Source organism: Ixodes scapularis, unplaced genomic scaffold (genome assembly GCF_016920785.2).
Source record: "Ixodes scapularis isolate PalLabHiFi unplaced genomic scaffold, ASM1692078v2 PGA_scaffold7__128_contigs__length_106722199, whole genome shotgun sequence".
Lineage (NCBI taxonomy): Eukaryota > Metazoa > Arthropoda > Arachnida > Ixodida > Ixodidae > Ixodes > Ixodes scapularis.
In genome coordinates, this window is record NW_024609882.1 from 89,469,103 (window position 1) to 89,483,177 (window position 14,075).

Sequence of the window (14,075 nt, forward strand, 5' to 3'; positions counted from 1 at the left end):
AAAATCTTGTTGTTTAGGCATGCAGAAACGCCTCAAAAGCCTAATATTGCCGCTAAAAGATTTGTGGCGCCATCTACCGCAAGTCAACCAAACCTGCCGTCGCCGTCATCCGTCGACGCCCGAAGCGCCTACGGCGGCTACACGAGCAACCCGGACGTTTTGTCTTTCCCTCGATCGACGGAGTGCGTTGGTCGTGGTATCGTTATTGTTCCTGGTGTCTCGACCTCGATTTCGACTGCCCGCCGCGTCGACTGCCCGCCGCACAAGTCCAACTGAATTACTATACGCAAGCATCTTGCGCTCGACGTCGCTCAGGCCGTCCGCCCATGCCGCCATGTTGGTCGGGAATCGACGGGAGAGCGGCGAGCAAGGAGGATAGAAGCATAGGAGAGGGCATGACGACAGCCGTGTAGCCTCCATAAGCCATGCTCCCTTGACGCCTCGACTCTTTTTCATTTTCCTCCTTACCCTCCTCACTTACCACGCCAACGTGACCACATCACGTGACCGTCGCTAGCCTTCGTATAGCTATGGGGTACTAGAAGACACCACGGGCCAGCCTTCGATCTGATAAAACCTACCGGACGGAGCGCGCGCAAGCCTGCAAGGTATCCTACAGTCAACCATCCATCTCACACGTGACATGTCACGCGCACCAATAGCCAGAGAGATCTGTGGTCACGTTGGCCACAACATCGTTTAAACTTTTTATGACTAGGCTTCACCAATATTGCAACGTGCCCTCTCCTAGTACTTCTAACCTCCTTGGCGGCGAGCCTGGCGAGCCGGCGAGCGCTGGGGAAACGGAAGCCAGAAGCACCCAACCGGAAACCAACGCCACTCCGAATGACGTCACAGGCGAAGCTGGTGCCGCTTCAATGTTGAGTTGAGGGGTGCCAGAGATACCAATTTCTTTTATTCTTTTTTTATGAAAACTAGGGCAAGCAGGAAAGAATAGTTTTCGGTCCTTCGTTTCATATGTGCCCGGGATCAATTCCCGCAATTAATTAGCCAAAGTCCGCAAATTGTTGCACCGCCCCTTTAAGAGTGTAGAGATTACCAAGCAAAGATTAAGTGAATGGTGGCAGAAAGCGAGAGAAAACTAGGTATTTTCTTATTAACTGATGGCAAGGGGTTTCATAGCGTTGCGGAGTGAATATAGATTTCACATATAAATATTCTAAGCTTAAATGGTGAAACAAAATGGCTAGGCCCTTACAAAAATTAACAATGAGTTTCAATTGAGCTTCTAATGTGTTTTCATAGAGTCAAATGAAACTCATAAGAAACTCATCATTAAATGAGTTTTATCATTACCCACTCTATATCTATTCTTTTGAATTTACTCATTACAAATTCAAGTGAGGTTTATCGTTACCCAATCAATATCAATTCTTTCGAGTTTACTCATTACAAATTCAAGTGAGGTTTATCGTTACCCAATCAATAGCAATTCTTTTGAGTTTACTCATTACACATTGAAATGAGTGTCATAAAAAAAAAATCAATAAATCTACTCCCTACTGCATTGCACCCGAAACAAATAGCGCGTCGGTGCTAGTTCTGATATACAGATTTATTTCCTGTGCTTAAAATAATAACTGTATTCACTCCCTTTTACTCCTAAAGGCTTATTCACACGATGTATCTCTTCAACGCGCCACAGTTTAGCGAAACCAAGATTTCGCGAAATCGGCCTGTTCACACGTGGAGTTTGACGCGCGAAACCTGTGACGTATTGACTCACGAGAATTCCGCCAAACCTTGTCATCTGCACCGGGAATACCAAGCGTTTCGCATCAAAATGATATGAAGTACGCACAGTGTGAAGGGACAGCCTGTTTTATTAATGCCACTCAATGAATTTCGTCAGATTCGGCTCACTGGGTTTACTAGTCCTGCCAAACCCGGGAAAAACCGCGAGATGATCTCGAAGCATTTTAGCCATTTTTACACCGCTAATAAAAAACGTTATCCCCAGTCATCATGTTTATATACGGTGCTTGCACCCGCCGCGACTGTTGACGAATCTCCACCGCGCCCCCAATCCGTACTGTAGGCGCCGTTCACACACCTGCAACCGAGTAGGACCAAGACTCGTCGCCCGTATGCACTGCTTCGCCGCTTGTCGCATAGGGGCTTGTCGCTCGCCATGTTTGTTTGTTTCCTTTCAGCAAAGCTCGGATACGGGATCGGCCAAAAATCAGACTCCTCCAAAAGCTCGCTCCTCCTCGAAGGTCAGACGTCATAGCGAAGTCGAGCGGCCATTGGCAGCGTCCGCGTTTCTCCTTCGGGTGATTGACGGGCGTCGGTGAGGTTTCAGCGAAAAATTGCTGCAGAAGTGAGAAACACGCGCCACTTTTTTCGGAGGCGCGCCACTTTTTTCGGTCGAGTTCAGACGGGGAATCTGTTTCTCGAAACCTAGCTTTGCGCCACAAGATTCGCCAACACGATGCATCATGTGAACAGACCATAAACGGCTCTGGAACAGACCAGAGGAACAGACCTATTTACAGCGCCCCACTACCGCGATTTGGTCAGTTTCGGTTTCAGTATTGTAACTTTACTGGTTTCGGTTTCATATTTTAAGGATCGCGTCTTCGACGCCCCATCGGTAGCAACACCAGTTCTTTGTTTTTTTCTTTTTCCGCCATGTTTTCGCCAGTTTTGCCGACCGTTGGGTGAGTCGTGGGATAGAAATGGCCTTTAGACATGGAAATGTGCTAATTTAATCACGTTTATCTATCTGTGAAGTATCTCTTGTGATGATTATGTTCAAGAAGAGCGCGGAAGACCGAGGACGCGACAGAACGAGCAACTCAACGCAGTTGGTAAGCATACTTCTTTGTTTGCATTGTACGCGTTGAACGAGAAGTGAACATTATGGAGTTTTAAGCGCCGTTCACACTCTTGCAACCCACTACGACCGAGAGAGACCAGACCGGTTTTTAAGCCTCTTGCGACCTCTTAAAACCGGGTGCGCTGCTGCGGAGTTGGTCCTAAGAAGTCGTCAGAGGCTTAAAAACCGGTCTGGTCTCTCTCGGTCGTACTCGGTTGCAAGAGTGTGAACGGGCCTTTAGAGTAATCTCGTGGCTGCTGTGCATGCGGAGACCCAAAACAAGCTTCGGACTCGAGCTTTGGGGCCCGTTATTTCTCGATAATGGCGTGGGTACCGCAAAAGGCGGCGCCCACGACATCTCCGTTGATCGCGTCTTCGACGCCGTCGCCCGCTCGGGAACTGCGTGAGTCGCACTCGGCGCCCGCGGTCGGTATGGTCGAAGCGTTTTCAAAACGCCACGGATCGCTGGATTCACAGCTCAGAGCTATCGAGGCGCAAAGCTATCGAGGCGCGTGTACTTACGATCGTGGCAGACATCTAAGCATGCCTGGGTAGTGGATCGTCTGGGCTTCGTAAGTACAACCAGAGTCCTTCAATGCTCTGGTACAACAGAGCAGCTTGGCAGTGACAAAAACAAAACATGCGGCATTGAGTATAAAACAACTATAAAAATGTTACTCTGGACAAAAAGCTTGTTTAATTTTCAAGATTAAACGTTCTAAATTCCAAATAAAAGCTGTCGCGACATCTTGGTGGCGCTTTAAGCGCGAGACGCTTGCGTTTTGGGGGGTACCCCGGCAGAGAAACGCTTTCTAAAACTCTTCGCCGCAATCCTCGCTATTTTACCGTCCGTAACGCGCGGTAAAGTAGCGCCCGATATTCTAAAACTCCCTATTTTCTCGGCACACGTTTTCTCGTTAAGCTAGAATTTTTTTTTCTTTTTTTAACTAGTTGGGTTTGCTTTATTTGTCCTAATGTTTGGTTCTATGTGTAGCGTAATGAAAAGTTGCCACTCATTCTGTGTATGGTCCAAGAAATTGTAGCTTATGTCAACAGAGCATGTATTGAATTCCTAATGCTACTTTCACTCCGTTGCTTTAGAAAATGTCTTATTGGTTTAGCAGTGTATGGATGTCATTCAACTATAAATTGATTACATTGATAATACTTCATTACATTTCAGAAGTTAGACTTCCTTGGAATTCGCTTCATGCAGAGCCAATATTCCTTTTCAGTCAATATGGTTGAAGAGGATATCCATCTTTTGTTTTGAAGTTATGGAAGTGGATTGGATTGTACTGTTAGGACAAACTTCGGTCCCCTGGCTTTCTAGAATTGAACTGGGTTTACATTTGTCGGTTAGATTGATAAAGCAGTTGTTCCTTTTGCCTTTTTTTTTCTCTTTCATTTTGCAATTGTGATGTGATAAAGCCGAGGGCCGCAGTTATTCCCAAATGAAGCAGCAGCAGTGTGTTCCCAGCTTGCGTCACTTCGATTCATTTCAAGGCATGCCACGAAATGGATGCCTTTATTCATACACCGTTGGAACTCGGACTGACTTCAAAATGCAGTTTGACACAGTGTTTAAGTGGTATGGGACGTGTGTTGAATGACCTATGCGGTTGTCACAGGTTCGTGGTTGGTCAACCTGAAACACTCCAAGTCCCACTTCCTTCTTCTTGTCTTCCTCTTCCCATTGGTTTGAAGTTCGGCCGGCATTATACTCTGTTTCATACTTAGCGTGCAACGCTGTCAAAGCTACTGGCGCGGGTGCGTGGCTTTATCTACGGTTTTGCTTGCGCGAGAAGGCGTGCAAATGATCAACGAGATCAAGCCCCACGCTCGCGCCAGTAGCTTTGACAGCGTTGCACCCTAAGTATGAAAGGGAGTATAATCTCATCCGAGCTCATGCCTTTGGCGCTCAGGTAAACATGTGCGAGAATCGCAATTGACCCTCCCCCAAACCACCCTTAAACAGAACAAAATGACAAAAAAGACAAAATTTGTGACAGCGGTGTTCGAGAGAAACTGCAGACGTTTATTACCCTGCCTGAAACTTTGCAAACATTTCAGTGTGGTTGCAGCTGTGAGGGTGAGGTGGATCTAATATGAAAACTGGACCCTGAAGCGACGCCTTCAGGATGCCGAAAATAATTATGGTAAGTTAGAAATTATCCCACTAGTATACTTCCTAAATATTTGGGCCGGGTGTCGGTTAAAAAATTTTAACCCAGTTAATTTGTCACAAATTTTCAGGCATAATATCTTGAAAAGAATGAAACTGCAGATGTTCCAAACTGTCTGAGGTAAAGCAGCCTTGCAGTGCACCAAGGTTTACACTGAACATACTTTTGTGTATTGTCCACGAGGTGTAGCTCGTGCACTGAAGTTTTATGAGTTAGTTTCTTCAATGTTTGAACTTTCAGCGTGCCAGCTGGGTAGTGTGTAATTGTTTTTTTTTTTTTATAGCGCAAGCAATATCTTAATCCTGGCGGCAGGAAGATTCGGCTAGCAGTTGACATGGTTGGACAACGGTGTGCATGCTTGCTTTCTCTGAAGCGGTCAATGAAGCGAAATAACAGCATGTGCGGATTGTCCATGCATTTAATTTTTTGTTTGTTGTTTGTTTCAGACTACATGTGCTCCCAGTACAAGGGGGTGGCCCTCCAGGCTCTGACGACCAGCATGTCGTCTCTGCTCTGCTGTCGAGGGAAATTTAAAGGGTAAATATTGCAGCTGCAGTTTTTTCTATTCTTTCCCTGCTACACTTCCTGCAAATTTCTGTGCATACTTGGTCTTTTTGTTTTCATGGTACTGTAAACTTTTGTTATAGTCCGTTGCAACTATAGAATAGCACAAGCCCCTCCCACAATTCCCTTTGCTCGCCATGATTGGCGGTGTCCTCTTGGCTTTCCTCCTCTCTAGTGTGTGCTTATTAAAAAGAGTGAAGGGCTTTGTGGGAGGGGCTTTGCTATTCTAGAGTGGCAACAGAGTATAGCATGACCTCAGTTAATTTAATCATTTCGAAGAGTCCTAGCGGGCACCCATGTATTTTTATGGGAAGGACTGGGTGTCATCTTTTGAACCGAGAAAATGACCCTACAAATGGGAAAGCACGGGCCTTCTGCTACAAAATTAACCGAACCAAACTTTGTTTTCAAGATCAGACCGGAAAAAGTCGACTCCTGTCTTATAAACGGCGAGTAACAGAAATCCTGTGCTAGTCTCGCCACGTTAGGAAGCTAATGCTATGACCCCAATCTTGATTTCTTTAATGCTTGTTATGGCTGTTTTCACATCTGGTATTTTCACTGTTCTTTGGCCAAAAGTGAGTGGCAGGTCACCATAGGTTTCCAGAAGAAAGCGGTCGCATATGCAGAAATTTCTAGCAACGGTGTTTGTGGAGAATAACATAGAGAACGAAAACAGGACGACACGTTTCTCCAGCTGGCAGCATACATTTATTTTGACGCCCGTCACCGAACGCGACAGTCACCGCGCAGAGTTGGAAGGGTTGAGGAGGACAGAGAAGGAAGGGAGGGTGGGGGTGGAGAGAGGAGGGAGATGGAGGGAAAGAGAAACATGTTTTTAGCCGGCAGCGCACGCCGAAGTCAAAAAAGGGGGGGGGGGGGGTAATAAGGGAAGTGACCTTGAGGAGGGAAGGGCGACCCTACTTCAAAGGCGCCTACGTTTGTCGCAACTCCGGACGCAGAAAGGAAACGTCGGCGTCGGAGAGACAAAGCGATGGGGACCCGATGTTTTGCGGTGAATGGCGCATAGCGAAGGCTTCGATAATCTCGCGGCCGTATCTTGACCTGTGTGTGCCCACTGTCGTGGTGGCCGGAAACTCTGGTTCGCAGGAGGGGCAAGAACCGACGTGCTGGGCAATTGGGTGCAGGGAATGGAGGGATGGGTTGGAAGCCGCCTGTTGTACCTCGTTGGCGTGCTCCCTTAGGCGGTCGTTTAGACATCGGCCTGTCTGGCCGATGTATTGCGCGCCGCACCCGAGCGGGATCGAGTAGACGCTGGCCTGTCTACAAGGAACGAACTTGGTGGCGTGTTTTTTGGAGCACGGCTTTGGGGCGGTTGGGTTGTTGACCTTCCTGCAGAGCGAGGAGAGCCTGAGGCGACATGAAAAGAACACCTGCGTGTCATGTCGGAGTGCTAACGATTTGATTCTGTGGGAGACGTTGTGCACGTATGGAATGCACGCGAAGCGGGATGCGCGTGGCCTGCTCTTAGGTTGTGTGCCGGAGGCCTGGGCAGTCATAATGCGTTTTAATCGGGTCTCAAGTAAGTCTTTTGGGTAGCCCGCTTTGACGAGGCGGGTGAGCTGTAGGGAGCAGCTCGTCGAGATTAAGTGAGAGCATGACTTGGATCGGGATGAGGTTAGGAGGTTATGAACGATTCCGCTTTTGACGTTTTTTGAATGGTTGCTGTGGAAGGGAAGCACTGGTTTGCAAGATCTTTGCTGGAAGGACCAGCAAATGCCGGAATCCTTGGGGTGAAGGCGAAGATCCAAGAACTGTAGTCCGTTCTGTGTGGGGGCTTCGCTGGTAAATTTTAGACCGAACGAACCCAACCCTTCCAACTCTGCGCGGTGACTGTCGCGTTCGGTGACGGGCGTCAAAATAAATGTATGCTGCCAGTTGGAGAAACGTGTCGTCCTGTTTTCGTTCTCTATGTTATTCTCCACAAACACCGTAACTTAACCAGCACGCTCCATTTCCACGAGTTTCTAGCAAGTTCGTAGCGCAGTGGCGCTTCGTCGCAACCGAGGAAAAACTATGGTATTGTTGGTGCAAAACATTAAGCCTCACGACTAGCAGCAACTTAATCGTGGATATACTGCACCGTACGGCATTTATTTGAGCTCTACTCCACACAAAATATTAGAGGGGCACTTAGGTATCCCTTTGTGGATTGAAAGCGAAAGCAGTGCCATTCCTAACGACACTTCCTTCTTTTTCCCCTCTATTGTTAGGAATGGCAATGCTTTCGCATTCAATCCACGTAGGGATATCTAAGTGCCCCTCTAATATTTGTTTTACATTACATCATGCGGCGTCACACATCATGGTACGTCATGTCGTCACGTGGAGTGTGATGTCATCGAACCGAGGACATATTTTTATGACCACCTTTTGGGCACATCAACGCCGATGCCGTCAAACATGATGAAAAAACAGCCTCGGATAAACAGGGACGAAGAGCGGGTAAAGACATGCCGTCTTTTGCTGTAATGGGACAAGCTTCTTTTTGAGGGGAGAGTAATGTCGCATTCCGAAGCGGCTGAGATAGCAGAGCAGCTGGCATGCCCGGCTCTCACACAGCAGCACTGGGTTCAAATCTCAGCCGTGGAAGCACATTTTATTCTTTCTTTTATTCCTCTGTTAACGTTTGGTACAACTCGGATTTTCCGCTCCGTGGAGATATAATGCTTTCGCATTAAAAAGGCACATCCAGTCAGGAATGTGCCTTTTAGTGTGGTAGAGTCGCACAGCTGCTCACCACTTTGAAAATCACTACTGAAGTATGAGAGGGCGCTAGTGATCACCAAATCAGGTTCACGCCATTCATAGGTGAAGGATCCTTTTGGGTGCACTGAAGATTTGTGTGGCATTTTTTTTCGTTGATTCATTGGCGCATCTCGCCGTTGATCGCAGTCCTGCACCTCGTTAGCTCTAACGGGCAGGATGGACAGCTCGGCAGACTCGTCGGCTGAATCCTCCGTGTGCAGTTTAGCATTGTCCTTAGGCTGCTTCAAGTAGGGATGCATGTGAACAGTGCGCAAAACACATGCCTCTTGCCCACGCTTCTATATTCGTTGCTGGTCGCAGCGAAATAGCCAAGTGATGTGCGGCCATGTTTGCCCTAAAAAGTTTGTGAGACAGACACTTTGGATAATGTCGTAATATTCCGTTGTAAGTCACACAAAAGTTGCGACAATCTTGTTTTGTTAATAAGGATTTCTTCTCGGGTTTTGTCATACGCAAGTTTTTATCGTAAGTTTGCTTTTTGAATTCGGCCTCTGATGTCTTGATCCTCCCAATAATTCAAACTTAGTGTGGCGGATCCAGACCTCCATTTTGGTGTGGGCGGAAAATTTTTAAGGATACTATTCTCCCATTCTTTCTTGTGCAAGGGGGGTCCACTCATATCAAATTGCCCTCCGAAAAGGGGGGAGCGAGGGGGGTCAACTTTGTATGGGGGGAAGGGGCCCCCCCCCCCCCCCCCCTTTGGATCCGCCACTGTTGTGAAAGCTGCAGTTGACACTCACCCATTCGGAGCATGGCTTTATGATCCGCATAGAACCCTATTACCCTTTCCTTCGTGTCCGTTGTGATTAAAAATACTTCTTCAAGATAGTAAACAAACACAAAAAGTAAATAAAAGTACACAGGGACAACAATTGTGGGCATAAAACACTGGCGCCAGTGTTTACCACCACTTATTGTCCATGTGTTTTTGCGGCGCTTGTCTACGATCATGGATCAATTGGCTCGAATTGCCATATTAATTCTGCAAGATGCTTATAAGTCTTAGCTTCTCTATGTTCGAATTTGGTAAACTTCATAAGCGGCAACATCTGCTGGCTTATCTTTGGAAGACCTTTTCAAAAGCCGAAATAAAAAAGAGTGCAATGCGGTGGCAAAACAGCGAGCGATTGATTCTCGCAGACTCGGGGGCAAAATATACTTTTGCATTATGGTGCCCCTGACAGTGTTATTAGTGCCACTCATTAAACTATCAAGGTAGTGTGTAAATTAAGTGCCTGGGTGAGCAAAAATGTAGGAATTTTGAATGTGACTTTCTGCATTTAAGGCTGGTTCACACATACAGTGCAGCGCTAACTCAGTCCTGTTAAGGCAACGAGTCACTGCAACTTCCATGGCCTGTATCGTGTGTTCTGAGGGTCCTCCTTTCATAAAGAACTGATTTCCCGGCTTGTAATACTGATTCAGCGCTGAGGTAGTGCTGCGCTGTGATCAGGATACCTTGCGCGGACATTGAAGTTTAGATAAGCAGATCAACCTGTTACTGTGCATCTTTTTTCTTTATAGGTTACCATTACAAGGTCTCCCATGGACATGAAGGCAGTACACGGTCTCCCATGGGCACGAAGGCAGTACAAGGTCTCCCATGGACACGAAGGCAGTACAAGGTCTCCCATGGACACAAAGGCAGTACAAGGTCCCCCATGAACACGAAGGCAGTGTACCGTATACTCGAATTTTGCATTTTTAATAAACCAGTTATTACTCCTTCCCACGGTTTTATGCAGGCATTTTCCGAACCTTGCATGCGTATATAGGCGAACATATAAGTAAAACACTTGCACTCACTTTCCCCTTCCCTCAAAACAACGGTTAGATCCGGACCACATGTTATGCAACCTATTGCCGTCTTCCCCCTTAGAGCCGTCTATCTAGAAACTTATGCTAGGAGTATAATTTCTAATACATTTCATTTGAAAGTCTAGATACACTGCTTTGAGTCTCTGTTGAAAATCAAATGTTATTTTCTACAGCGTTGCAATTCAGGTTTTGATGGGCCATCTCATTTGGTATATTCCGACTCGTCGGAATATACCTAATGAGATGGCACGTCAAAACCTCAAGTACAACGTGGTAGAAAAAAACATTTGATTTTCAACAGAGACTCAAAGCAGTGTATCTAGACTTTCAAATGAGATCTATTAGAAATTCTTATGAGGTGGCACGGCAAAACCGTAATTGAAACGCGGTGGCCAATAGTTTTCGTAAACTCCTTAGGAACTCGTTACAAAAAATCAATCGTTTTTCAACACAGACTCGAAACGGTGTCAATAGACTTAAATTATATTCATATGAAATACATTGGAAACTTTATGCGGTAGCTTTGTCGAAACATCAATTGGAACGCGGTGGCCAATAGTTTTCGTAAACTCCTTACGGACTCGTTACAAAACTCGTTTGCATTTCTATTGAGACTCGAAAAGATGTAATGAGTAGACTCCATAAACTGTCAAATGAAATTCATTAAAAATTTCTGTAAGGGGGTGGCACAAGCTACAGCCCGATCCAAAGGGCTCAGCTGGATTCATTCATCTATCCATCCGTTGTAAGAGGTTCTAACTTCTAAGGAACCCAGTTTTAAGAGGTCGCAAGAGTGTGAACGGGCCTTTAGAGAACCATGCAGTGAACGGAAAACTTAACAGTTCATGCGTTCTTGGCATTTCATCACGTTCTCGGCAGGCCTCTTCACGGTGTATATTATGTGCATTACTTTGGTATTTGTTGATTTTTCTGGAAACAGGTGCCAGCAGGTAGGGCATAGACAATGGTAATTATATTCGTGCATCTGTACAACTTTTTTTGTTATTTTATTTTAAAGCTTGCTATTTAGTTTTGAAAGAACTTCGTGGTTCCCATGGCGAAGTTGCAAACATGATAATGGTGCGCTCAAAACCAGTCCAAGGTCAGAACTAATGCCAAGGCATCTAAAAAAAAAATAATGTGACCAGAAACAATGTCATTTATTATGCTGTCAAGCTAGGCCTCGCAAATGTTAGCCAAATCGGGTCCACTAATGCACACCCATGTAAGAGGGTGTCTTTAGTGCCCATGCTTGTTGTTTAATTAGACCTTGAACATGATTCCTTACTACGTAGGATTTGCATTACGAATGAGTTTTCTAGTTAACGGCGGTGTTCCTGTTAACAAACCATTGTATTAGGTCGGTAGAAAATAAGAGTGAAGAAGTGAACTTTGGTCTTTAATGGCAAGTAGGTTCATATGGAATTATTTTTGCTTCAGTGGAGGCTCAAGTATGCACGACACTGAAGGGACTTTCCTTTCAGTCGACGGAGACAAGGGTGCCACAAGAGCCAGCGAGGGAAAGAGAACGGGACCTCTTGGTGTCAACGCCTTGCCGCCTGCGTGGCTGTGCCCCGAACCGTGCAGTTTTTGCCGAGGTAAACAATTCGGCCTTTTGAAAGTTTTGCGGATAAAAAAAAAACATGACTCACTTGCATGCCTTGCTGTAAACAATCCAATGCAGCACTGAAATTTGTGAGTTGCAGATAATATCACAGGTAGGATAGATAATCTCTACATTCTCAGAGTTCTGTGGACAAAGGGGCTGCCCAAAGATTACACAGCAGGATGGCGCCCCGCTACAGAGCACCAGTTTATGTCGTATCATAGCCTCCTTTATACTGACAAAACCTGGCAGATTGCCACGAGGAGCGGTCGCCGAAATGGAAAAGGTGGAGTGGCATACAACGGAGAAGAGTCTCGCTGCAGCGGACGCGAAACACGAAAAAAGTATGTTTTGGGTCCTCGCCACTGCAAAATCTGTGTGCTGACGTCCAGGTTCCCCGAGGAATAGCTCTTTAATGCTCTGTGCTACCAAGTCCTCACTTTCCAAATCTGTGACCAGGCACTCTATGACTCCGTCGTCGAACTGGCAGGCTTTGTGAGTTTAGAGGTGCTATGGTCATACTCTAATCCACTTTACTCCTTTTTTTTGTTTTTTTTTTTAGTGGGAGAGCATTCGTTTGTTTGCATTCTTAAAAAAGAGGGTTAGACTGTTATGATTAAATTGGTGCGGACAACCACTAACAAGCTCAGTTTGCTGTCGTCAGGGCCTACGCTATTCTTATCAATGTCGATCTTCGCTAAAGAAAACAAGATGCGGGAAGGGACAAGAGCAGAGGAAAGCCGTGCCGTTTGCGTGGTAGATGTAACTACTCATGCTGAAGATAAATCACATGTAACTATGGTTGTTTAAGATAAATGTGTTTGAAAGGGTGTCTTCGCTATGCCAATCTGTAAACATATTTTTTTTAAAGCTGGAGACCAAGTGTGATAAGTATCATCTGCTGTCTTCTCAACTGCTTATTTCAATATTTTATTACGAGTACTTGGCCATGACTTCAGAACAAACCAAAGACCAGATTCGGGCTCATGTTGGAAGGCGGGTCTTTCCTGCCAAACTTCGGAAACATTTATCTAGGCAAAGGTGATAAACAAATTGCTATTAGTTTTAGTGTCCCGCCATTTCTGCATGCAAAAGATGCCTATATAGGTACAGCAGATGAAAAGTTATGAGACTTTGTAGTGCAAAGATGCATTATGTACTCTTTTTTTTGTTGCTGATGATTGTAATGATTACTACCTTGTAGTAGGCCTTGTACATGAAGCATTCCCTCACATGCACACAGATGTTAAAGCAAGCTTTAAGCCCTCTCTAAATTCCATCGTGGCTTGCTTTCGTTACAACTCAAAAGGGAGCTCAATAAGACGGGGACGAGAAAGGAAGAAACAAGCGCTCACTACCAACTTGTTTATTCAGAAAAAAAGTCTTCCCTTCCTTTCTTGTCCCTGCCTTAATGTACTCTTTTCTTTCATTGCAGCCATGAAGCACCTTGCCCAGCAAAGAATTTTATAATGCTTTCTTTGACTGTACTAGACACTCTCAGTAAATAAGCCCCAGTCTTGCCTAGCAACTAGATTATGCAGGGTGCTGCAGAACAGGTTCAGCTAGACTTGGTATCCTCCCCCTTTCCTCAGTAGGAACCGTGCCCCTTGTGCTTCAAGTGCTCTCAGTGCACTTACTGATTTATTATTTACGTTCCCTTTGAGCCTTAAATTGATATTCTTTTAAAAGAAAAAGCAGACAATAGCAGCAGCAGCCTCCCCCGCCCCTCCACTCTCTATCTCTCTCCATGGGAATATTTTAGGTTCCTCCTGATGGCTAAAATAATTTTGAATGCAATTGTCTGAATTTTTATGGTGTCCATCTGTAACCTGATACATCATCAGGGTGTCTACCAACCTGAAATTCTCAAGGAAATCGTCAAAAAGTTGGGTTTATCAGGGAAAATAACCACTGAGAGTGGAACGGCGATACGAAACAAAGCTTGATGGTTGCACATGGGCACGACTATGCTGAATAATGTTTCCGAATTATGATCCTTTGACCCAGAAGTGGTCAGGAAGTTTTTTATCAAAATAGTCAAGGGAAATTTAAGAAAAGTCGAGGAATTTGAAATCAGTAATTTGGTAGACACCCTGATGCACTAGTTCCACCATACGAAATGCTTCAGAATCAAGTGAGAATTGGGGAAAGCGAAATATAGAAAGGCAGCAATGGGCGTTTGCCTCACTTGCCTTCACCCTGTTGCATGGACTTTCCATCTATGACACTGCGGGCATTTGACATGTCCTCGACAATTTTACTTTGCTCACCT